Raw genomic sequence first — 5,344 nt, forward strand, 5'->3', positions numbered from 1 at the left:
TAGATGCAGGAAGAGCCCTCATGAGCTCCCTTCTGCAGATGTCGTCAGGGTTAAAGAGGACCGGTCTCGCGCACTGTACTGCCAGGGGAGGGCCTGGAGCTCCAGATGCTCAGCCTGCATCAGCTCAGTACTGTAGGAGCAACTAGTTATTTTCTGCTTGTCTCCTAGCCAAGATGCCCGTTGTGCAGCTAAGCTATAGACAGATAGCCAAGGACACCGGCTTCCCGACAGTAACCGTGAAGCACTGCATAGAGGAGACCTTGCTTTACTTTTCGGGAACACTGGCAGAACGCAAGGATGCCACACTGGTGTTCAAGGATGTTGGCGTTCTTTCCGTAAAGAGACAAGTGGTCACCATGAAATTTTTTGATCACCATCTCATGGAGGTGGATGCCACAGGCACCATGGTACCAACTGTTCACATGGTGAGTTTGTCATTTCTCCAGGGAGCTGCAAGGAGCTCTCTGGAAGGTCCATCAAAGCTCCCTCAAAATGGCTTCCCAAAATGGTGGGTGCCTCCTGGTCTAGACCACTACGGCTGGCCACACTCTCCATGAGCAACAGCAGCTCTTAGTAGTGTGTCAGCTCGTTCAAATAAGGGCCGTGTGGTGCTGAAGAGAACATGGTAGGAGGCTTTCCGAGAGGCAGCTCCTTCTCTGAGCAGCAGAAAGGGAGGCTGCGCAGGCAGCGACAAGCACATGTTCCTGATGTCACCTCCCATGGCTCTGTCCTGCTGTAGGAGTCAGAAATGACGGACATCATCACTTTTGATACGCGAAACGACTTCCATCGGTTCAGTCATGATGGCATCATTGTCTTGCCAAGGTGAGGAGACTCATTCCTGCAACCCCCCCAGGTGCCCCACAGAGCAGCTTCTCAGCTCAAATTTGGGACATCCTCTTGCCAAGACTTGCCTTCCCACACAACTATTCCAGGTCAAACCTATGCAAGCCAGGGCTTCCAGTTGCCTCCGTGCTCTCTCCTCCACAGCCGGGGCAGGGCAGACGAAGGGGCTGGTGTGTTCTCAGTGGACACAGAATGCAAGACATGGGAGGCTCCAGTGGCACCAAGGAGCCCTTGTGTAGAAGGAACTGGCTCTCTCGCAACAAAGCAAGGGAAGCACTGCCAGAGATTGATGGAAACTGGTGTGGCCCTCCGGGCTCTGCTGTCATTCCCTGCACCCCTCAGATCCCACTATTGTTACCTACTCCATGAGTGCACAAGGAACTCGAAAAGCTCTCAGTAAAGACGCTATCGGTGCAAGCGGCCAAGGGACCATGTTGCCCTTTGTTCAAATGAGCCTCTTCTTTCCAGGTTTGCCCTTGAGTTCCCAGGCAAATCTTCACTCCATGCACGGTCTGTCAAGCCCAGGGAGGAGGTGGTGCCTGGTGAGCGCCGTAAGAGCCAAGGTAATGTCACAGCCCCCTTCTGTTAGGTGTTTTGCTTTCCCCTTTCATTCTTGCGAGGGAGGAAGAGCCAAGGCCATAATATCCCAGGGCAAGGGACACGAGAAAGCGTTTGGGTGACTTTATGGACGTATCCTGGTAAATCTCCAGTGACTTCCCAGTAGATGCTCCCAGCACTCCCAATGGCAGCTGATGCCTGATGCTCTCAGGGTTGATACTCTGAGTTGCCCTTACCCTGAGGACCCCCTTCCCTCATGTAGAGGGCCACTTGCTTTTCTATCTGAGGTAGGGATTGAACTAACAGGAGTCACAGTGGAGGAGAAGGCCTCAGCATCTTGACTGGCAAAGTCTGCCAGGGGGTTTTAGAAATGGATGAAGGCCAAGGAAGCGAAGTGCTGGAAGCTGAGGAGGAAGACTGTCTGAGAGGAAGAAGCCTCCTGAGCCTTGCACAGCACAACCGAGCAGTACCACCACTCACACTTGCTTGCACAAGCACAAAGACACATTTCTGAAGAGTCTCTTGATTCGTGCTTGCAGGCAGCCAGCTGGATCCAGTCTTCCTGGCTCGAGAGAAGATTCCTCTGGCCAAATTGGCAGTGAAATACCAAGAGGAATCTAAGGGTATTGGAGGTGGCAGAGTCAGGTGAGTCTTCTGGAGAAAACTGCAGGGATCGGGGCTGTGAGGGCAGGTGAGCACACGTTGTGCTCCTGTTGTCATGAGAGTGAGATCTCTCCTCTGGCCACGCTGCCCATCATCACACTGAAGGGCTCTGGATCATTGCAAGGACCGTTGGTCTCTTGCTGGCCACATGGATTTCCTGCAGCACTGCCCTGAGTTGCAGCAGCAGGGGCACAGGCTGTGAGCCCAGCCCGGAGGAACGGGCTCAGGTTCTGCTCCCTGAGACTCTCCTTGTCCCGTCTCTCCAGATTTCTGCCATCAATTCCGGAGAGGCTCTCCAAGACAGACTGGCAGCCAAAGCCTGAAGTCCAGCCCCAATCTGAACTCCCTGCTTGTGCTGATCAGCCGTCAGGAAAGGTAAAAGGGAGGCATTTGCCAACCCTGTGTGGACTTCCCATCTCCAGAGAGGGGGCAGAAGAGGGGGGAACCACACCACCACCACCCTCAGCTCCATGCCAATTCCCCTGGGCCTGCCTTTTTGAAAAGAGACCCAGCTATGTGCAGCAGTGCTTAAGGGAAGTCTCATCTGCCTTTGCAGAGCACCCGTCCCTGTGTGATTAAGGATCCAGGAGCTCCTTCCCACGTGCTCACAAAGGAGTACAATGAGAAGCTCAAGGACCAAATGAAAAAGCGAGCGCCAAAGAATGGGCCCCGTGGAGCCTCAGAAGCGCGAAAACGGGCAAGGCTCCCAGAGAGAGCCCAGAAAGAGTAAGTCTGTGCTGGCTCCTGCAGAGGCCTGGAAGCATTGGGTGACCGTGCACCACAGAGTCCACACTTCCCTGAGCTCGGGGATTGGCATTGTCCGCTTCTTCATGACACCGCAACGGCCTGGAGTAGATGCTGCCGCCAGGGGCAGCTGCAGTCACAGCAGAATGGGATGAAACTTGTCCTCGGGTCTAACTGTGGCTACTAACGGTGACGGCTGTTTGAGCCTGGATATGTGCATGTGCGCACATGTACACACGGGGCCTTAGGGAAGGGGAGGCACGGGCAGCATCCCAGCCAGAGCATGACAGAGAGCGTGTCCCTGCCATTGCAGCTTCCATTCCCCACGAGCCAGCCTCACCCTGAAGCTGCTGGAGACCTACAGAGCACAGCAGGATGAGTGGGCAAGGAAGGCTGCTCTCAACAGGGACACAGTAAAACAGCAGGAGAAGCTGCTCTGGTAAGGGTCTCCCCATGTGTATGCGGCCTCCCTCTCCTGCCATGTCCTTCAGTGCCACTGGCAGCAGCCCCTGGGGAAGAGGGTCTTTTCTTGACGGCCTTCATCACTCTGGAGGCAGGTTAGCAAACTGGCCCTGAACAAGGGAGGTGTCATGGTCATCCAAGCCCTACTTGGCTGGCACTTGGAAAAGCAATTCAGTGCCCCCCCTCCCTGCACACGGTGGCTGAATCTGAAAGCACTGCTCAGCTGTTCGGCCTTCGCTTGGTTCACTGGCACTGCAGGTAGCCTGTTTTGCACACACGGGCCCAAAGCCCACCACACACGCCACTGAGCTGGCCCTAGTAGCTCACCCAGGAACAGGGGCCTGAAGGAGGCCTGCAGCGTTTCCCTCCCACGTGCCTCACCACAGAGCTGAGGCCCTTTCTTTTGCATTCTCTAGCAAGGGGGAGAAGAAGCCGCTCTTTGACCGTTGCGTGACAGCCCAAGCACTGCCAGGCATACCAGGAAGCCATGACCGGACTCAGAGAGTCCAAAGGGTGGCTCTTCAGCCATCGCAGCAGATGCTGAAGGTGGCACCAGGGACCATCTATCAACAACCGTTTTCTGCAAATGCAAAATAAAGACTGTTGGTCCCTCTTGCAGCTGCAGTAATCTCTCCAGGCGGCCTGCAACACCCTTCTCTGCAGGAGCCCGTGGAGCTGCACAAAGGCCCTGTGCTCTCCCTACAGCCCTGGCCATGGCTGGCCCTTCCAGGAGCCCTGAAAGCTGCCTCTGCTGGGGGAGGGCAGCTCCACTGGGAGGGACATAAGACAGGGTGGAGGGTCCCTGCAAAGCCAGGAACTCATTGGGCATTGGCCGCACTGTCGCCGGGGCCCTTCTCCACTGGAAGGCCACGGTACAGGGGAGCTGGGGGCTGTGGCATCACTCAAGGGTAAGGGGGGACCAGCCTGGAAAGTGCAAGAGGACTAGGAAGCTGGGATGGGGCCTTCAAGGGGTGTCACCATCAACCCTGCTGCTCCTCAGGCCCGCTCTTGGCTTCCTGCAGCAGCAAATGGGCTGCAGGCTGAGGAGGTCTATGCAGCACTGGCTCAGGAGATGCACACCCAGGAGAGCCAGTGTTGTGCGACCTGGTGCCAGGCGAGCTGCCTTTGAACACTGGTCTCTTCCTATAATGTGAAATAAAGGGCTGTCTTGCCTTTTCACTGGCCCTTAACACAACTCTTGGGATCATTCTATCACCAGAAAGGACACTGGAGAAGTCAGGATGTCTCCACTCCCCTTCTGAACCCTCGGCCCTCGCCCTGGCTGAGATGTAAGTGCAAAAGCCTCACAGGCCCAAGACTCCCCACACAGTGCTGCAGAACGCCTGCCTCCTTGGTGAATGGTCAGAACACAAGCTTTATTTGCTAGTGCTTGCAACAGGAGAGAGGGCACATGGCAACAGGAACCTCTCCAGGATGCCCTCCATGCTGGAGAAGCAACAGGGCTTTTATGGACTTTCTTACATCTTCTAGAACCTTTTTCTGAGTGCCTGTCCCCACCTCCCCCGCCCCGGCTAGGCTCACTCCATGCCCAGAGCCTGGGGAAAGGCCAAGGAGCCTGAGCTCGCTCTTCCCAGAGACTGACCAGAGGCAGCAGCAGCCCTGCTCTTCCTTCTCCTTCTGTCCTCCCCTTCCTTCAGGGCAGAGTCCAGCACAGACTCCTTCACCTGCCCACAATTGTACTCCAGTGTCGCCAATTTGGGGACACCTCCAGAGTCCCTTTCCCCAGGACAGCCCAAGTCTAGGCACCCCCTTGTGACCTCCCTGCCCCATGGCCTCCATCGGGGCAGGCGAGGGCAGGGGGCAGCATCCTACAGTGCCCCATTCAGCTCCTCTGTGCACACTGGGCCCACACCTGGCTGGGCCCACACTTGGCCATGCCCATGAGCCAAAGGGGTCGCAGACCTCTGTGACATGGCAGCGTGTCACAGCAGGGCACCCGCCTCACCGTGACACCTCCCTGCCCCCACCAGGCCCCGGACAGACTCCGTGGCGAGGCCTGAGTGACGCCAGGGTCTGTTTTTGCCAGCGCTCTACTGCGCCAGAGTTGCTG

The sequence above is a fragment of the Tinamus guttatus genome, unplaced genomic scaffold (assembly GCF_059628265.1).
Source record: "Tinamus guttatus ecotype Peru unplaced genomic scaffold, ASM5962826v1 Tinamus_guttatus_pri_ptg000172l, whole genome shotgun sequence".
NCBI classification, from domain to species: Eukaryota; Metazoa; Chordata; class Aves; order Tinamiformes; family Tinamidae; genus Tinamus; species Tinamus guttatus.